Source organism: Eschrichtius robustus, chromosome 8 (assembly GCF_028021215.1).
Source record: "Eschrichtius robustus isolate mEscRob2 chromosome 8, mEscRob2.pri, whole genome shotgun sequence".
NCBI classification, from domain to species: Eukaryota; Metazoa; Chordata; class Mammalia; order Artiodactyla; family Eschrichtiidae; genus Eschrichtius; species Eschrichtius robustus.
The window spans coordinates 10,960,014-10,980,001 of NC_090831.1; the positions used below are offsets into that span (position 1 = coordinate 10,960,014).

A 19,988-nucleotide genomic window follows, 5' to 3' on the forward strand; every position below is an offset into this window, starting at 1 on the left:
AAAGTTCAGACAGAGGGACATGCTCCAATACCTGACCAGTCCTCCTCAAAACTGTCAAGGTCATCAAAAACAAGGAAAGTGAGATACTGTCACAGGAAGAGGAGCCTAAGAAAGCATGAGGACTGAATGCAATGTTGTATCCTGGGCTTGATGAATGGAGGTGTGGGGGTGAAACCGAGCAGGACCCTGTGGGGTTCCTGGGCATGGAAGCCTTTCTGTGTCCCCTGTTTCTTGTTTGTAGGGAATAGACTCCAGCCTCCATGACCTTCCCTGAGCTCCAAAGGGCATATTTGAACAGTTGCTAATCAGGGAAGGGAGGGGCAGCCAAGAAACAATAGTGCAGCCTTGGGGCAGGGTCCTGGTTCCGCCTCAAGGGATACACATAACAATATCTCTGAGCTCTTTACAGAACTAAAACCCCCAACAAATGGAAGATGTTAGCATTCTTCATTCCAGAGAAGACCACCTGAAGCCAGATCAAATGAACCAGAGAAGCTCATCAGGAGACCTCCTGAGACCAGATTAAAGGAGTGCAGGCCCTGCACACACCCTAATCTTATTAGCAACCCCAGCCTTGAACCACTGCTATAAAACTCCTCACCAAATCCTCCCGGGTTGGAACACACAGTTTTGAGAGGCACGAGCCCGCTGTGTCTCCCTACGCCTGGCAAAGCAATAAAGCTATTCTTTTCTACTTCATCCAAAACTCTGTCTCCAAGATTCGATTTGGCACCAGTGCGCAGAGGCTGAGTTTTCAGCATCAGGGGCTTCCTCTTAACAAATAGGATAAGCCACACTACGCATATGTAGCCCCAGGACCATGCCTTCTCAGGGTTAATGAGGATAGATAAACCATCCCTCAGAATGTCCTGGGAAACTGCCAATAGCAGAAGGTCTCCACATGTCCCTTATGTGCTCCTCTATCTACTTTGTAGATTAACCAGGCTAGTAAGGCAAAGTTACTGACACCTAATCAGAAAGGGAAGTGAGGGCTACACTATTTAAATGAATGAGTTGTCCTTTGATTAGAAAGCTGAGAAATTTTTTTAAAATTCAGAAGCATCTTCCCTGAGTTATAAAGTGACAAAAAAATTAAACTGTCAACCAGAGCTGGGCCAGCCCAGGACCAACCACTGCTCTCAGCCAAACACTGCCTCTCCCAAACTCATGTATGTTTTGTGTGTGTGTTTTTTTTTATTAAGTTACAGAAAATTTTTAGAAAGATTTAAACTTGCTAAGAAATAGTGGTACCCTTTTCAAATTCTGATTCACATGTTCTATCACTAAGTGGTTCATTGTGTTTTGGGGTGTGTTTTGGGGGGGGGGTGAGTGAGGATATGTGTGTTTGAGCTCATTAATAGTTCTTTTCAAACTAGGAACTGGAAGATAAACCTCAAGGTGCAGTAGATAAAATCTTAACTTATTAGGAGATAAAAGGGGAAAGCCCTGACTTAAGCTTCAGGGCTCTTCAGAGAGCACCAAGTCTCCCACTGAATCTGACACTTTCTCCTTTCTTCTCAGCCTGTGTCCAAGGAGCTTCAGGACACCTGTGTGTAAATTAAGATGAGCGTAGAATGAGCACTTGCTAGTAATAGTGAACAATTACTGATACTTTTTAAAGGGTACTCATTAAGGGGCCAGTCACAATGTTAATCACATTACATGTATTTCCTCATTTAAGCCAATAACAACCCTAGGAAATGAGTGCAAGAATCATTCCAATTTTACAGAGGAAGAAGCTGAAGCTTTAAACTTGCCCAAGGCCCATGGCTAAAAATGGCTGGAGAGTTCACACTCTTGACCTCCACGTTCGTCCACTCTGACAGCTGCTTCACAGATCTGCACGTTGTAACAGTGCTGAGAGGTCTATGACCCAATGAAGAGAGTCTGAGGTAACCACCTCAGAGAGTCTGAGGAGTGAGGGACCCACAAAGGGGTGGAAAGTCCAAAACCAGGTCACTCATCCAAAGATTATCAGAGAAGTGGACACCGCCAAGGGGAAAGATAGAGTGGGCCAGTGATGTCCCAGGTGCTGACATGCCAGCATCATCCAAGGTGATGGAGGGAGAAGCTGAGGCATCAGGGAGGTGACAGAGTAACCACATATTTCCTTGGGGGCAAGTCCTGTACTTCCCGCTGACTGCACTGAAGGGGCTGAAGTAGAGGAGCCAGCCCACTCCTCACAGTTCCCCACCCCCAACCAGCAGGGAGGGAGAGGATTCCCCAGTGAGTGCAGGGGGAGGCCCTACTGCGCTCCCATGGGCTGCTTTTCCTCCCAGCCCAGCAGGTGATGGAGCCGGCTGAGGGCAGGATGGTTGTGGATAGAGCAGCAGGTGGGCTACCAGCTCCACGAAGACCGACACCCCGGGCAAGCAGAAATAGCAGCTGGTCCCAGCAAAGGGTCCTCTTTCCTTCTTTGTGGTCAGCACTGGGAACAGGTGGGGCTTGGTGAATCCACGTGAGGTGGCATCGGTGTTTGTGCCTGTGTTTGGCTTGATAACAAGGGCACCTAGGAGGTCTGTCTCAGAGCTTCCCTCCTTACAGGGTGCCTCTCCCCTCCACCCTGGCAGAAGACCCCTCCTGGGGGTAGCAGATCAGACAAGAATTGTGGAGATACAAAAAGGAGAAGAGAGCTTTCAGGGGATGTCAGAGTCAACGTTGGTGACAACACTGAGACCAGGCAGAGGGTGGGGCTTCCCGATGAGGGTGGGGGCTCAGGGTTTACAAGAAAGAAAGACCAGGGCCCAGGGACATCATGCGCAATGAAACATAGCTCCACCTCTGGGCACATACTGTGGATGTATGGCCCATGGGCCACCCAGCAGCTGCCTCCAGCTCCATATCCATGAAGGCAGGTTAGGTTCAAGCAGGCAGTGGGGCAGGTCAGGCCAGAGCTTGGCTGAACACTGCATTACATCCTGAATCTACCCTGATCTCAACCCTGAGACTTGCACCCATTGCTCAAAGCGCTAGGGTTGTGGTACTTTGTCTCTCCAGTTGGGAATGATGTGTAATGAGGGGTTTGAGCAAGTCCTCTGCAGTTCTCGGTGGGAAGGGTGTGGTCACTCCACATGCCAGGCTTTTGTGGAGAAAGGCAAAACCCACTCCTACCCCAGAGCATGCGAAGTCATTCTGCCAGGCAGTGAGCCCAGGCTGAGGCATTGTAAGGGAGAAAATACAGGTCCAAGTGGGTGGACAGAATAAAAGGTTGGCGGTGGGGGGGTGGGGAGAGGGCTGGGGAAAAAACAGAAAAACAGAAGCTTCAGGTGCCCTGACCCATTAATTTTGTAAGAATTAATTAAAGTTAATTAAGTTAATTAATTAAATTAATTAATTAAATTTAAATTTGGGGGCAATGATAGAGACAACTCATTCTGCTCTAGGTGTGACTATGAGGTAGAACCTGGAGCAGCCTGCCCCCAACTACAGCTAAAGGACCCAGGTCAAGTCTTTCTTTTCCCTTAAGGTGTGTACTTTTATTGAAAAGTCTCAGCCAACTCCCTGGGAGACCAAAAATCTTCATACACTGAAAGTTGGATGACAAAATAGGGGTCATGATGACTGACCATTCAAATTGAAACAAAATAAAAAGAGCAAGTGTTCAGGCAGAAGATTCAAAAATTTGGATTACATAATTTACACAAAAGCAATGCTATCACCCTCCCCTGAGTGAACTTGGATGAGGTCTGGGCCTTTCTCCTTAGGGAGACAGGAGGAGGTGTTTGAGAAGGTATGGAACTTCCTCTAACAATGCATCTCATGATATTCGGAATGACTCTTTTAAAAAGGACAGTCAAAACACTCAGCCACATTGCAGATCTTTGGGGGATGCAACTTCACCTGACTGCTATCACCTTCACCATTCAACTTGTTAAATCCTGAGGCAACCAACAGTAAAAAAATCAATCAATCAATCAATCAATACACCATGCCAATGTCATCTCATTTTCTGCACAAGTCAGGTTTTGTCGAGAAAGGATGTAACACACTGTCTACCTAGAAGCATTTTTGGTGGGCAGTGGAGTGGCTAGACTCATGGAACTCCTGCTTGCTGATCCACATCTGCTGGAAGGTGGATAGTGAGCCCAGGATAGAACCACCAATCCAGGCAGAGCACTCAGAAGTGTGATGACCTCAGTCTTCATCGTGCTGGGAGTCAGAGTGGGAATCTCCTCTATCCTGTTGGTGAAGCCTGGGTACACAGTGGTCCCACCAGAGAGCACCGTGTTGGAAAAGATGTCACAAGTTGTGGACATCAATGTCACACTTCACAATGAAGTTGAGGGTAGTTTCATGGATGCTTCCAGATTCCATGCTCAGGAAGGAAGGCTGGAAGGGCCCCAGGACAGTGGAACCACTTGTTGCCAATGGTGGTGACTTGGCCTTCGAGGCACACAGCTCTTCTCCAGGGAGGAGCGGGAGGTTGCAGTGACCATCTCCTCTCCAAGTTCAGAGCAAAATAGCAGAGCTTCCCTTGATGTCTTGCACAATTCCCTGCTTGGCCATGTGGAAAAGCTCTGTGAGGCAGTTCCTCAGGTCCCGGCTAAGTCCAGACACAGGATGGTGTGAGGAAAGGCATAGCCCTCGTAGATGGGCACAGTGTGTGTGTTTTCATTGCTGGACTTCTTTACATGCCTGTGGCACAGGCCAGAGGTGTAAAGGACAGCATAGCCTAGATGGCCATGTACGTGGCTGTGGTGCTGGAGGTCTTCAATATGATCTGGGTCTTCTCCTGGTTGGCCTCAGGGTTCAGGAGGGACTCAGTCAGCAGCATGGGGTGCTCCTCGGGGGCCACATACACTCGCTTTATAATGTGATGCTAGACCGTCTCCTTGATGGGCTATTCAGGGTAGAGTTCCCTCTTACTCTGGGCCCCATCACCCACCTAGGAGTCCTTCTGTCCCATGCCCACAGTCATGCTGTGGTTGCCCATGATGGAAGGGAAGATGGCTTCAGGGCCATGATCCTCTGAAAGGTTGGCCCTACACATGCTGGAGCCACTGTTGACCATCGATGTGGAAATATCATCATCCATGCTGAGCTTTCAGGGGAAGGAGTGGTGAGAGGCCAGTGCTTGGTCTTTTGCTCACCCCCAAGGTAGCAATCAAATAAGGCAAATAACTCAGTCTCCCCCGTCAGTATACTTGGAATGGCCATGGACTTTTTGCAGATCGAACAAGCAGTTAGTGGCCAGGAAGATTTTCCCCAAAGTTCTTCAGGCAGTTGAAGTAGCAGCTGCATAAGGGTGCTGGGGCCAGGCTCTTACAATCACATTCCCAGCTTCAAACTGGGAGGTGAGAGATGGCATCTGAAAATGTCCTTCCACTCTCCAGTCTGAAGCACACATTGCTGAGCCCAAGTATAGCTAATGCAGCATCCATCATCCTAAGTGGGCCTCACCCTCAGGACCTGGTCCTCTGTCTCCATCACACCCCTGACAGATGGGAATGGGATCCAGACAAGCAAGGACCCCTCATTTCTGAGCACAAGGCACACAAAATGAAGAAGAGGATGCTGAAATTTGGGTCCTAAAAGAAGTAATGTTTAAGCTTGACAGATCATCCAAAAGATGCCTTTCAAATTCCAAGGGTAAAACAGAAAAGTGGAAGGCACATCTGCTGGGAAGAGAAGCCAGGCCTGTAGGAAGGGGATGTGGGATGGTGGGGAGCCAGGCTGGTGTCATTCCTGGGCTGAAATTAAGAGGATACATTGGCTCTGTGTGTGAACAGAGCGAGGCAGAGTGGTTTCCTTAGAAAAACAGCCCATCATCCTGGCACAAGGAGGAGCTAACTTCCCCCAAGCTAGTCTCTTGTGCTCCATTCCCTGAAGTGGATTCTCTGTGTAAATAAATTTCTAAGAAGTCTCTATATGGGATACAAAGCTGCACTAGAGGAACACTGATGTGTGTGCAAGAATTACCCATGGGAACTTGTTTTAAAATGCTGATTTTAGGCAATATCCACAGCACTGTCCAATTCCCAGGGAGCAGATTCCAGGGACATACCCTGGAGGGCAGAATCTGTATTTTTAATTAGGATCCCCCAAGTGATTCTGATGCCGGGTATCCAAGCCACACATTAAGAAACAAAAGCATACACTCATTAACATATATGCACCCAATATAGGAGCACCAAAATACAGAAGACAAATATTAACAGACATAAAGGGAGAAATTGATGGGAATACAATAATAGTAGGAGACTTTACCACCCCACTGACATAAATGGACAGATCTTCCAGACAGAAAATTAATAAGGCAACAGAGATCCTAAATGACACAACAGAACAGTTAGACTTAAGCGATATTTTCAGAATATTACACCCAAAAAAACCCCAGAAAACACATTCTTTTCAAGTGCACATGGAACATTCTCTAGGACAGACCACATACTAAGACACAAAACAAGCCTCAACAAATTTAAGAGGATAAAAATTATTCAAACATCTTTTCTGACCACAACAGCATGAAACTAGACATCAACCACAAAAAGAGAAACAAGGGGAAAAAAATGATTTCATGGGAAATAAGCAACATGCTACTAAAAAACCAATGGGTTAATGATGAAATCAAAGAGGAAATTAAAAAATACCTCAAGACGAATGATGATGAAAACACAACCATATAAAACGTATGGGATGCAGCAAAAGCAGTCCTAAGAGGGAAGGTCATAGCAATACAGGCCTTCCTCAAAAAACAAGAAAAATCTCACATAAACAACCTAACCTACCACCTGAAAGAATTAGAAAAAAGAAAAAAAAAAACCTCAAGTCAGCAGAAGGAAGGAAATAATAAAGATCAGAGATGAAATAAATAAAATAGAAATTAAAAAACAATAGGAAAAAAATCAATAAAACCAAGAGCTGGTTTTCTGAAAGGTTAAATAAAATTGACAAACTTCTGGCCAGGCTCACCAAGAAGGAAAGAGAGAGGACCCAAATAAACAAAATAAGAAATGAAAGCAAACAAATATCAACCAATACCACAGAAATACAAAAAACCGTAAGAGAATACTATGAACAATTATATGCCAACAAATTGGACAGCCTAGAAGAAATTCTAGAAACATACATCCCACCAAATCTGAATCAAGAAGAACTAGAGAATATAAACAGACTGATCACTAGAAGTGAAATAGAATCTGTAATTTAAAAAAAACAAAAACAAAAAAAAAACAACTCCCTGCAAATAAAAATCCAGGACCAAATGGCTTCACTGGGGAATTCTACCAAACATACAAAGAAGAACTTATACCAATCCTTCTCAAACTCTTCCAAAAGATTGAAAAGGGAACATTCCCAAAGTCATCCTACAAAGCCAACATCACCCTGATACCAAAACCAGACAAAGACACTACCAAAAAAGAAAATATCTTTGAAGAAGATAGATACAAAAATTCCTCAACAAAATATTAGCAAACTGAAGCCAACACCACCTAAGAAGGATCAAACACCATGATCAAGTTGGATTCATCTCAGGGTTACAAGGATGGTTCAACAAATGCAAATCAACGTGATACACCACACCAACAAAAGAAAAGACAAAAACAACATGAGCATCTCAGTAGATTCAGAAAAAGCATTTGATAAAACTCAATACCCATTCACGATAAAAACTCTCACCAAAATGGGTATAGAGGAAACATATCTCAACATAATAAAAGCTATTTATGACAAAACCACAGCCAACATAATACTCAATGGTGAAAAGCGTAATACCTTCCTGCTAAAATCTGGAACAAGACAAGGATGCCCACTCTCACCACGTCTATTCAACACAGTATCGGAAGTCCTAGCCACAGCAATCAGACAAGAAACAAAATGTATCCAAATTGGAAGAGAAGAGGTAAAATTGTCATTATATGCAGATAACATGATACTCTATATAGAAAACCCTAAAGGCTCCACACAGAAACTATTAGAATTGATAAACAAATTCAGCAAGGTAGCAGGATACAAGATTAACATACAGAAATCTGTTGAATTCCTTTACACTACCTATGAAATATCAAAAAGTTTTTGAAAATCCCTTTTTTTAAAAATAAATTTATTTATTTATTTATTTTTGGCTGTGTTGGGTCTTCGTTTCTGTGCGAGGGCTTTCTCTAGTTGCGGCGAGCGGGGGCCACTCTTCATCATGGTGCATGGGCCTCTCACTATCGTGGCCTCTCTTGCTGCAGAGCACAGGCTCCAGACGTGCAGGCTCAGTAGTTGTGGCTCACGGGCCCAGTTGCTCCGCGGCATGTGGGATCTTCCCAGACCAGGGCTCGAACCCGTGCCCCCTGAATTGGCAGGTGGATTCTCAACCACTGCACCACCAGGGAAGCCTTAAAAATCCCTTTTAAAATCTCATTTAAAAAAATACCTAGGGGGACTACCCTGGTGGCGCAGTGGTTGGGAATCCGCCTGCCAATGCAGGGGACACGGGTTCGAGCCCTGGTCCAGGAGGATCCCACATGCCACAGAGCAACTAAGCCTGTGCGTCACAACTACTGAGCCTGCACTCTAGAGCCCGCAAGTCGCAACTACTGAGCCCACATGCCACAACTACTGAAGCCCGCGAGTCTAGAGCCCGTGCTCCGCAACATGAGAAGCCACTGCAATGAGAAGCCCGCACACTGCAACAAAGAGTGGCCCCCACTCACCGCAACTAGAGAAAGCCCACGCGTAGCAATGAAGACCCAACACAGCCAAAAATAAAATATAAATTAATTAATTAATTTTTAAAAAAACCCTAGGAATAAACCTGACCAAGGAGGTGAAAGATATACACTGAGAACTATAAAACATTGTTAAAGGAAACTGAAGATGATTCAAAGAAATGAAAAGATATCCCATGCTCTTGGATGGGAACAATTAATATTATTAAAATGGCCATACTACCCAAAGCAATCTACAGATTTCATGCAATCCCTATCAAACTACTCATGACATTTTTCACAGAACTAGAACAAATAATTCTAACATTTATATGGAACCACAAAAGACCCAGAATTGCCAAAGCAATCCTGAGGAAAAAGAACAAAGCTGAAGGCATAACCCTCCCAAATTTCAGACAGTACTACAAAGGTATAGTAATCAAAAGATTGTGGTATTGGCACAAAAACAGACGTATGGATCAACGGAGCAGAATAGAACCCAGAAATAAACCCATAGACTTTGGTCAATTAATCTTCAACAAAGGAGGTAAGAATATGACAATGGAAGAAAGATAATCTCTTCAGCAAGTGGTGTTGGGAAAGCTGGACATCTGCATGCAAATCAATGACGTTAGAACACTCCTTCACACTATACACAAAAGTAACTCAAAATGGCTTAAAGACTTAAAGACATGACACCATAAAAGGGTTAATATCCAAACAGCACATACAACTCAATATCAAAAAAACAAACAACCCAATCAAAAAATGGGCAGAAGATATAAATAAACATTTCTCCAAAGGAGGTATCCACATGGCCAATAGGCACATGAAAAGATGTTCAACGTTGCTAATTATTAGAGAAATGTAAATTAAAACCACAATGAGGCACCACCTCACACTGGTCAGAATGGCCATCATCAAAAAGTCTACAAGTAATAAATACTGGAGAGGGTGTGGAGAAAAGGGAACCCTCCTACACTGTTGGTGGGAATGTAAATTGTTGCAACCACTGTGGAAAACAGTATGGAGGTTCCTTAAAAACTAAAAGTAAAGATACCATATGATCTAGCAATCCCACTCCTGGGCATATATCCAGAAAAGATTAAAACTCCAATTTGAAAAGATACATGCACCCTAATGTTCATAGCAGCACTATTTACAATGGCCAAGACATGAAAACAAACCAAGTGCCCATCAACAGAGGACTGGCTTAAGAACATGTAGTATACATATACACAATGGAATATTACTCAGCCATAAAAAGGAATGAAATACTGCCATTTACAGCAACATGAATGGACCTAGAGAAAATCATACTAAGCCAGGCACAGAAAGATAAATATTATATCACTTAGATGTGGAATTTAAAAAATAATAAAAATGAATCTATGTACAAAACAGAAACAGACTCACAGAAATAGAAAACAAACTTATGATTACCAAAGGGGAAAGGGGCAGGGAGGGATAAATTAGGAACTTGGGATTAAAAGATACACACTACTATATATTGATATAATAGATAAACAACAAGGTCCTACTGTATAGTACAGGGAACTATTGAATATATTCAATACCTTGTAATGACCTATAATGTAAAATAACCTGAAAAAAAAAAATATATATATATAACTAAATCACTTTGCTGTATACCTGAAACTAACACAATATTGTAAATTAACTATACTCCATAAAAAAATTAGTTTATATATACAGAGATGAACATTTTGCATTACTAAAGTGAGATAATTTATCATCAATTTTACTCCTTTTTTATGAAGCATTTGAGACAACTGTTCATATACAGAAGTAGGTGCAAATGCAAGGAGTTTAATTATACTAACGTCCTTCACTTTCTTTAATTCTTTACAAGCTACATACAAAACAAAAAACATAGTAATCAATCAACAGAATTAATTTAAATCGCCTATCCATGGACAATCTCTTTAAGTCTTCCTTCAGCTTTAATGAAAGCCAGGAATTGGAACCACCTGAGTTGCAAAAGGCAATCACGGCAATCACTGCAGCCATTCACTTTCTCAACAAGCACCAGGATCCTGAAGTGCCCGCTTGGTTTCTCCCTAGATGCTTTTCCACCCCCAAGCCAATGCACATAGTAAGATCTAGAATGGGTGAGACTGATGCCTTTCCTTAACTACATGTGAAAGAGGAAGGGTGAAAGGAGAAGTTGGAAGAGAGAATCTACAGACCACTGGCAATTCTCGGGCAGATCAATTTCAGGAAAGCAAACATATGGAAACTGAGAATCTGGAATCATTGTTCCTGTTACTCCTGGGAATATCAACACATACCCTCAAGGAAATATTTTCCTGAGGGCTGAAAACAGGCTGATAACAGGTGGGGTGGGTGAAAGGGGTAACACCTGGTTTTGAGATAGAGCAATGTTAACTGCAGATGGTTGAGAAGTACCTGAGAGACAGAGGCCCAGCTGAGGTGGCAATGACATTCCAAGCATATTTGTGAACTATTTGGCATTCCAGAGATTCCCAGAAATAGTTGGTGATAAAAACTGGATTTCTTGCAGTCAATGTGAAGGAATCCCAGAGTGTTTAACCATGTAAATGAAATAGCAACCGATTTTCAAATGAGAGGAAAAAGCTATTCCCCCTATTCTCTCATGAGTCACCCAAAAGCAACAGGGAAACAAAAAGGCAAACTCCGTCTTCAATAAAACCACAAAATATCTATAACTCTGAGCACAATATATGAAATGTGGCCGCCATATGCACTGGAGGTAAAACTGGGGTGTGGGAAGACACCAAGTCAAGATACACAGGACTGCAAATGAGGAGAAAAAAGGCAGTGCACGCACCTTGGGATATACTGAAGAAATACGCAAAAGAATAAAAAGACATTGAAAGGTATACCATGTTCTTGACATGATAACAATTTCAGCACTTTCTTAATCTATATTTTTATGTGATCCCAATGAAACTACCCATAGGTTTTAAAATTAAAGAAGCTGATTCAAATTCTCCTATGGGAGAAAGAAAAACCAAGAACAAACAAGATTCTAAAAGGGGAAAATAATGAGGAAAAAAATGCTGTAGGAGATACTTAACCATATTATGAAGCTAGAGTAATTAAAAGAGTGTGGTGCTAGTACATGAGTAGCCATAGCTGAAAAACAGATTAGGAAGTCCAGAAATAGACCCCCCCAAAATTTTTTAAACCATAAAGGAATTATAATAAAGGTGAATTTTCAAATTGGTGGAGAAAATATGGATTATTCAATGAATGGTGTTGGGACATCTGGATGGTAAATCAGGAAGAAGGAAACACATTTGGATTAATATCTCACATTATACAATAGGAAAAATTCCAAATTGATCAAATATTTAAATTTTACAACCAAAACCATAAAAGCACTAGGGGAAAAAATGGAAGAACATTTTTATAATCTCAAAGTTGGAAAGGTCTTTCTACAGGTGAAGAAAAACCTCAGTCACAAAAGAAAATACTGATAAAACTCAACTCTGTAAAAATAAAAATGCACACGTGGAACACCCACCCTATATCAAAAGATAAATGACAAACCTGGAAAAGTATTTCCAACTCATATTATATTCAAAACCCTAATTCCTTTCATGTCTAAGAAACAAAAACAACGACCAAAGAAGAAGAAGCATGAACAAAGCATATCAAAAGATAGTTCATAGAAAGGAAAATCAAACAATTCTAAAAATGAAGAGGTATTCAACCTTGGCCCCAATGAGAAAAAATGCTAATCAAAGGTACAACAAGCTCTGAGTTTTCACCTGTCCCGTTGGCAATGAGCAAAAGTTTGAGAACTCACTGGGGTGATCTGCCAGGTTTTGAGCTGTCTTTCGACTCCATTCCCACCCTTCTGAACTCTTGTGACGCTGGAGCGGAGACTGCTCACCCCATCTCTGCTTTGCCACCTGCCGCCTGCGCAGGCACTGCCAATAGGAGATGCCAGAGGGGAAGATGGAGGCTGAAAGAGGAAGAAGGGACTAGCTCCGCCCTCTCTGCTTCCTGTGCCGGTCCACGTTAGCCCAGCAACTGTTTCCACCTGCAGCGTCAATGCTTCACCTTTGCAGCAGCAGAATCCTGTTTGTGGTTTTTTTCCAACACTGGAAGAGTCAGCCTGACCTTTCCCCCCTCAGTGAACCATCAGTAACCAATTAGCGCTCATTTCTCAGAAGTCCACTTGAGGCCCATGTGGTCCCTCCTCCAAGCTCACAGCACCAGCTGAATAAAATCTTCCCCCGAAGAGGTCTGCATTTCAATACTGTGAGGTCCCTCCTCTAAGCTGAAATAACCGAGTGTTATGAAAGAGAAAATATGACAGTAATAACATAGCAAAACAGGAGTGTCTACGCAGGAAGTGGGTTCCCCCAGCATGGGTGCCCACAGGACTAACATGCAATCTTCTACACACGTATCGTATGAAGAGGTTCTTCTGAGCCAAACTAGAGGCTAAACTCTAGCAAATCGCTAATTTTCCCTTGATGACAGGATTTGCAACAGCCCAGGCTGAGGTTTGACCCGGTGTTTTCCATTAAACACTATTTCCGAAAGATATTCTGAGAAAAAGAGCCTCATGCCAGGTGCTTCTGGAATGCCACTCTAGTCCCCTCTGGGGTCACCTCACTGGACCCCTCCCAGAGGCACAGGTCACCGACAGTACCTGCACCAGCCTGCCAAAAGCACTGAGAAGTCCTGCAGCACAGAAATATGTTTCCTTTTGTTCACACCACCTTTTATGGACCTTGGAAATCTCCCCCCCCGCCCCGCCCTGTCTTTTCACAATGAATAAGTTCTATTTTTATCCTAAAGCAGTTTTATGGGAAGCGCTTTAGAAAATGCTGTCCTAACAGTGGGTCACTTGGTCTAAGAGAGAGGACCATCTTTTACTAAAGCACAGACCACTGTCCGAATTGTCCAATTTATTTAAAAGCAAATGTTATAGACATAAATCAGGAAGATGATCCTTCTGTGTGGGTGGTAAATCTATCCTGCAGGCAGGTACATATGCAGACAGAAAAGTTAGGCCTTCTGTAACAGCAATGCAGGAACCAGAAATGTGGGGAAAAGACATGATAAATGAACTCCACCAAAGCGACCCTAAACTCCTGCTTTCCAGAAGAAAAGCCACTTGGCCATTTGTGATTAATTTACTAGCAGTGATAGAGCCATCTGTGCTTTAGGAACACAAAACAAACAAACAAACAAAACAAAGAAAACAAAACAACAACAAAAAACCCACAAACAGAAATGAAAACCCCCAGAAACTTGTGTTTTTAATAAAGAGATACTTAATCTTCAGCACAGATTCAACCATTGAACACGTGTGCCGAGAAAGAATAAAGCATAAAATGATGACTTCACCCCACATCCCAAGAGTCCCTGTGCAACTGCGTTATGCCAACCTGAGCAGCACAATCTCAACTGCAGAGACTAACATCTTCTTACGTTACCTCTCAAAGTGCGATGGTTATTATTCTGACTTATACCAAGCGGGGAAGAAGGCCTACTTATTGCACATTCTTTTTAGGAGTAGCACACATAAGATACTTAAGTGAGCATGATGTGAAAGAAGTCACATACAAGGGTAAGCTGGGACGAAGTGAGAGAGTGGCATGAACATATAGACACTACCAAATGTAAAATAGGTAGCTAGTGGGAAGCAGCCGCATAGCACAGGGAGATCAGCTCGGTGCTTTGTGACCACCTAGAGGGGTGGGATAGGGAGAGTGGGAGGGAGGGAGATGCAAGAGGGAAGAGATATGGGGCTATATGTATATGTATAGCTGATTCACTTTGTTATAAAGCAGAAACTAACACACCATTGTAAAGCAATTATACTCCAATAAAGATGTTAAAAAAAAAAAAGTCACATACAAATCCACTGAAATAATTTCCAAATGTGTACATCTCTCTTATTTAGTTTATAATGACCAGAATCATTTTTTAAAAAAAAGTATCGGTCAGTCCAAACTGACAGCTGTATTTGAGCTGGGTCTTTGAGCAGGGGTAAGATCTAATCTGGTGATAAAAAATGCAGAAAACATTCCGCTAGAAAAAAGTCATAAGTAAAATCTAAGATCTGATGATTAGTATAGTATGGACGTGTGGAATAGACCAATGAGATGAGTATCATTTTATTTTATTTTATTATTCTATTTTATTTTATTTTATTTTTTAGTATTCATTTTAGAGAGCAGTGGGAAGTAGTACTGAGTGGATGAGTGGAATTCAACTATGAAAAGTCTCTGAACCAGATACCGCAGGTCAAAGGGAGGAAATGGCAGTTCCTCAGCAAAGTAGTAGTATCACTGAAGCTCTGCCTAAAAGAAGATCAACCTGAAATTGATCTGCCTCTTGAGAGGGAGGGTGGAAGTCACATTAGGAAGGAGATGAGCAGAAATTCTCCTTCGGTGATTCATACATGAAGTAATTAAATCCTGCACAATAGTGGCAGCAATGAGAATGGAAAAGATGGAAAATGAAATTCTGGAACAATCTCAACAGCATTTAGAGGGTGATACTTCTTGTGTCTGATGCTTAACTCCAACATGTTAACTTGGTCACGGGTCAAGTTTTAAGGGCTGGGAGAATTACAATGTCATTATAAGGAGGTCATAAATTGGGCTTTAGACGTATTAAACTTGAAACGATAAGAGGATTTCTCAGATGAAATGCCTTGAAATCTCAGTGGGATCAGGCTTAGGTCAGCAAAATCCTGGGCTGGATTTGGCCACCACCAAAACAGAGGTGAGTGTGGACTTCCATTAAGGGTAATGGTTCTGAAAGTACAGCCGTGGGAATTGAGGATACTGACCAATATTTTTAGCTCCCTGGAAGAAATATCTCTTAGCTGCGGTGTGGATAAGCTGGATTACAAAACTGTGATCTGCTCAGGGGGTAACTTTGAAGAAAACAGGGGAGGCAGAGGGAGCTTCCATTGGGTGGCATACCACCCAATGTCAGAGATGAAGCAAGAGCCCCGCCAGAAAATGTGCCTGGCTCCTCCAGCACTGGAGGAATTGCTTCCTCAGGTCATCTGTTTTTACTGGCTCTCTTCCCTGAGTGCTCTCTCTTTACGTCTTTTGGGAGATGAGGTCACCTCCCTCCCTATATTTCAACCCAGCTGAGGGACCATCATCAGGCATGTAAGATCTAACTTGGTGAAAGATCTAACTTTCTTGCAGAAAGCATTCCAAGCAGGTAAAAACATCATAAATATAATCTAAGAGTTGAGGTTGAGTATAGAATGGACATGAGGAAGATATACTGAACTGAGTATCCATTTGGAGAGCAGTGGGAAGTGACATTGGGTGGATGAGTGGAATTCAGCCACGGAGGGTGGCTGAACCTGATATCACAGGTCAAAGGGAGGAAACGGCAGTTCCTCCACAAAGAAGCATAACCAAGCAGGACCCTGTGTGGCCCTCCCAGGTCAGACCTCCACCCCACCCCACCCAATGTCCTCTGCCTGCCTCTCGTTTGTAGAAAAGCTTTAGTCTCCCAGGCATTCCCTGAGTCTCAAAAGTCTGGCTCAAGAGTTAATGATAAGGAAATGTGAAGATGTAGAAACACAGAACCCTTGCTGGGTGGGGAAACTGGTAACAATTTAGACTATAAACCAGCCACAGAGCAGAGTCACTGAACTCCCAGTTCCCTGAAAAATACAGATAAAGGTCTGACACACATTCCCAAGTTGTTTTTATAGGAGGCAGACGCCCACCAGATGAAAACTGCTGACCTCAAGCATGTAGACCCCACAACAGTTGAAACCAGAAGATGCTTGAAACTTCGCCTTGATGCCAACCAATCTGAGAATTGTGCACGAGCTGATCATGCGCCCTCAGCCTCTCCCTCATACTGCCTTTAAAACCTCCTAACCAGCAACTTGGAGACGGTCTTAGGACATTAGTCCACCATCTTCCCAGGTTGCCAGCCTCCTGAATAAAGCAAATTTTCCCACCAACAGTTGTCTCTCAAGTATTGGCCTTTTGAGCAGTAAGCAGGTGAACTTGGGTTCAGTACCGGCCTCGTCTGGTTATAGGAATAGCATCACCAAGGCTCTGCCCTGGGATGGGAATTGGCCTCCCTTGGGAAGGGAGAGGAAAAGCCCTGCAAGTACATCCCTGGAATTGTTATCTGGGGACAGACCCAATGCCAGTGATCAAAGAACCACATACAGCAACCCTGGGAAGCTACTTATTCAAAGTAAGCCCCACTAGATAAGCTCCAGTAGAGAAACACCAAGGAGGCACTAAAATCTGGCTGGAGCTATGTATCTCAGCACACCCCTAGTTAACACTGGGACTCCTCTGATTCTGGCAGAACTCACATAGAAGTGAGAACAGACAGGAACATGGGCCGCTAGTCATCTGGTAAACATCAACCTGGATGGTTCTACTGTCCAAAGGTGAATAAACTGAAACAAAAATGTGTAACAGGTAGATAAGGGGAGTACGACTCTAAAGATTCAGGGAAAAGCATACTCTGAGCTACAGCAAATAATAGGAAAGTCTAAGGTGTATTTTGCATTCTGAATAAATGTTGTAAATTCATGAAAGGCCTTGTGAGACCAGATGAAAGATGAGGTGAAAAAGATCTTAAGAAACTTAATTTCAGAGGAAACTTAAATTCGGAAATAAGAAGAAACTGAATGAAATGCAAGTTGAAATAACAACAAAAATATAGCAAGAAAAACTAAAAGTCAACAATAGAAATAAAGTCTGCTTTGGAGTGAAAATTCAAATTAGAGAGATAAAAAAGAAATAAAAAGCTCTCTAAGAATACAACAGAAAGGGTCAAAAGAAAAAGCAATGCATGAAAAGATGATAATTGTAGACAGTTTACCTTTAGGAAAGAGGTATTTGTTTATCAGAGAAGGATTTTGTTCAAAGACATTGACCAAAACAAGCCACTAATGGTGGCTTAGCCAAGAGACAAATTTATTTTTCCCTCCTGTAGCAAGAAGTCCAGAAATGACAGATCTGGGCTGGTAGGGCAGCTACCTTACCAGGGACCCAGACTTTTTTTAGCCCTTGCTACGCCATCTTTAGTGTGTGGCTCTCTTCCCCAGCTTACAAGATGGCTGCTGGCACTCCAGCCACCATAACCACATTCCAGATTGAATATGGAGGAAAAGGAAGAGCAAATGCAGCATACCAGATGAGTCAGCTTCCCTTAAAGAGCTTCCCCAGAAGCCCCCATCCAATGACTTACAAATATATCTCACTGGACTCAAGTATGTCATATGACTACTTTTACCTGCATGGAAGACTGGGAAATAGAGCTTTTAAACTGAGACCATTCCAAAATTAAAACAGAGTTCTATGAGTAAAGAAAAAGGAGAGAGAGGATATTGGTTGACAAAGAGCAGCCTATAACAAAATTCCTGAGATGAATGACAAAGGAGCAGAGCCAAGTCACAAAAATATACAGATGAAGATTGTCCTATGCTGATTTATTCCAATGCAATTCAGAAGATTTCAACATGTTTCCAGTAAAGTCCAATAAAAACAATAGCAAGAAAGACCTATATTCCTAGATACCTTGACAAAATTCTCTAATTCCATTTTTTAAATCCTAAAAGTATCCAAGCAATAAAATTTAAAAAAAAAAAGATTATCTAGAAAGAATATAAATGTAGGATATCCTCAAACTTATCCATGATCTCCAAAAGTAGAGAATCACAAAATAATATCTCAGGAGTCTTGGGGCAAAAGTTATTACACAAAAATGATAGTCACAGTCCAAAAACTATTTATAGAAGTAAGAGAAATATACCCCCCAGAAATCAAAAGACTCAGAAAATAGCCACTTCAAAACTTGCTTAAACATATGTTTTCCTTCCAAATCTATGAATAGGAAACTCATTCTGTTCATGTTTAAGAATAAATTTATTCTGGATAGACCTAGAAGTTATCATACTAAGTGAAGTAAGTCAGACAGAGAAAGACAAATATGATATCACTTATATATGGAATCTAAAATATGATACAAATGAACTTATTTACAAAACAGAAACAGACCCACAGACATAGAAAACAGACATATGGTGACCAAAGGGGAAAGAGGGTGGGGAAGGGATAAATTAGGAGCTGGGATTAGCAGATACAAACTACTATATATAAACTAGATAAACAACAATGTCCTACTGTACAGCAGAGGGAACCATATTCAATCTCCTGTAATAAACCATAATGGAAAAGAATATGAAAAAGAATATACGTATAAGAATAAATTTATTCTTAAAATTTAAGAGTGAGAAACGTGGATTTGGGTAAACTGGAACATAGTAAAGAGGTCTTGCAACCAATTATATTTTCCAAAGATGGACACAGCTGTACCTTCCATCCTACATGTGACGATGTATGGTTCCACGTTGAGAAGAATTCTTAGAACAAATCTGTGCTCAGCAGGAAAGGATGACTGGCTTAGAATTACTAACACAACAAGATGGAAATAAACAAATTAGCTTTTTATCCAAGACAGCATAAAGAGAAAAAAGTAGGACCTTATGGGGCCTTCCCAGAACAGACCTCATCTCCAGTGTCCTCCACCTGCCACTTCTCTGTAGAAAAACTTTAGCCTCCTAGGCCTTCCCCAGGTTCCAAAGAGTAAATTTAATCAGAGAAGTGAGAAAATGCAGAAAGAAAGGAAAACAGTCAAGCAAGACAAAATAATAATACTTTAGCCATTATACAAAGTCAAGGACCTTTAGTTCCTCCTCAAGAGCTATAGATAATATTCTGAGCCATGTCCTTTGAGCTGTTTTGCAGATACTGAAATCCCCACCAGGTGGGAGAAGTTAACTGTATGCTGCCCACAAGCACGTAGACCCCAGACCGGTTGGAACCAGAAGGCTGATCATATTGACTCCTGATTATCTCACCACCAACCAATCAGAAGAATGTCCACAAGCTGATCACACACTTTACAACCCCCCTCAACGCTGTCTTTAAAAACCTCTTCCTGAAAGCCTTGGGGAGTCCAAGCCTTTTAAGCACTAGCTACCTGGACTCCTTGCTTGGTGCTCTGCAGTAAACACTGCACTTTCCTTCACCATAACCCAGTGTCAGTAGATTGGCTTTACTGCACATGGGCAAGCGGACCCAAGCTTGGCTCAGTAACATAAATAGTGCAATAACCATGAGATGAATGAATTAACTTATCAGATTGACCCTGAAAAGGCCTAAAGCCCAAGGAGAGTTTACAGATAAAGGTTTTCTAAATTCCAGTTAATAATAAGCCTGACATCATATTCATTTTTCAAGAGAATTAAAACAACAGTTTCCTGATTCATTTTGATAAATGGCAAATACATAGTATAATAAATATGCAAAAAAT

General features: G+C 42.1%; 1 pseudogene; it reads right to left on the reverse strand.

Annotated features, from left to right (window-relative positions):
- Positions 1–3,996: 3,996 nt before the first annotated feature.
- Positions 3,997–19,988, reverse strand: part of LOC137768291 (actin, cytoplasmic 3-like) — a 37,554-nt pseudogene continuing 21,562 nt past the window's right edge.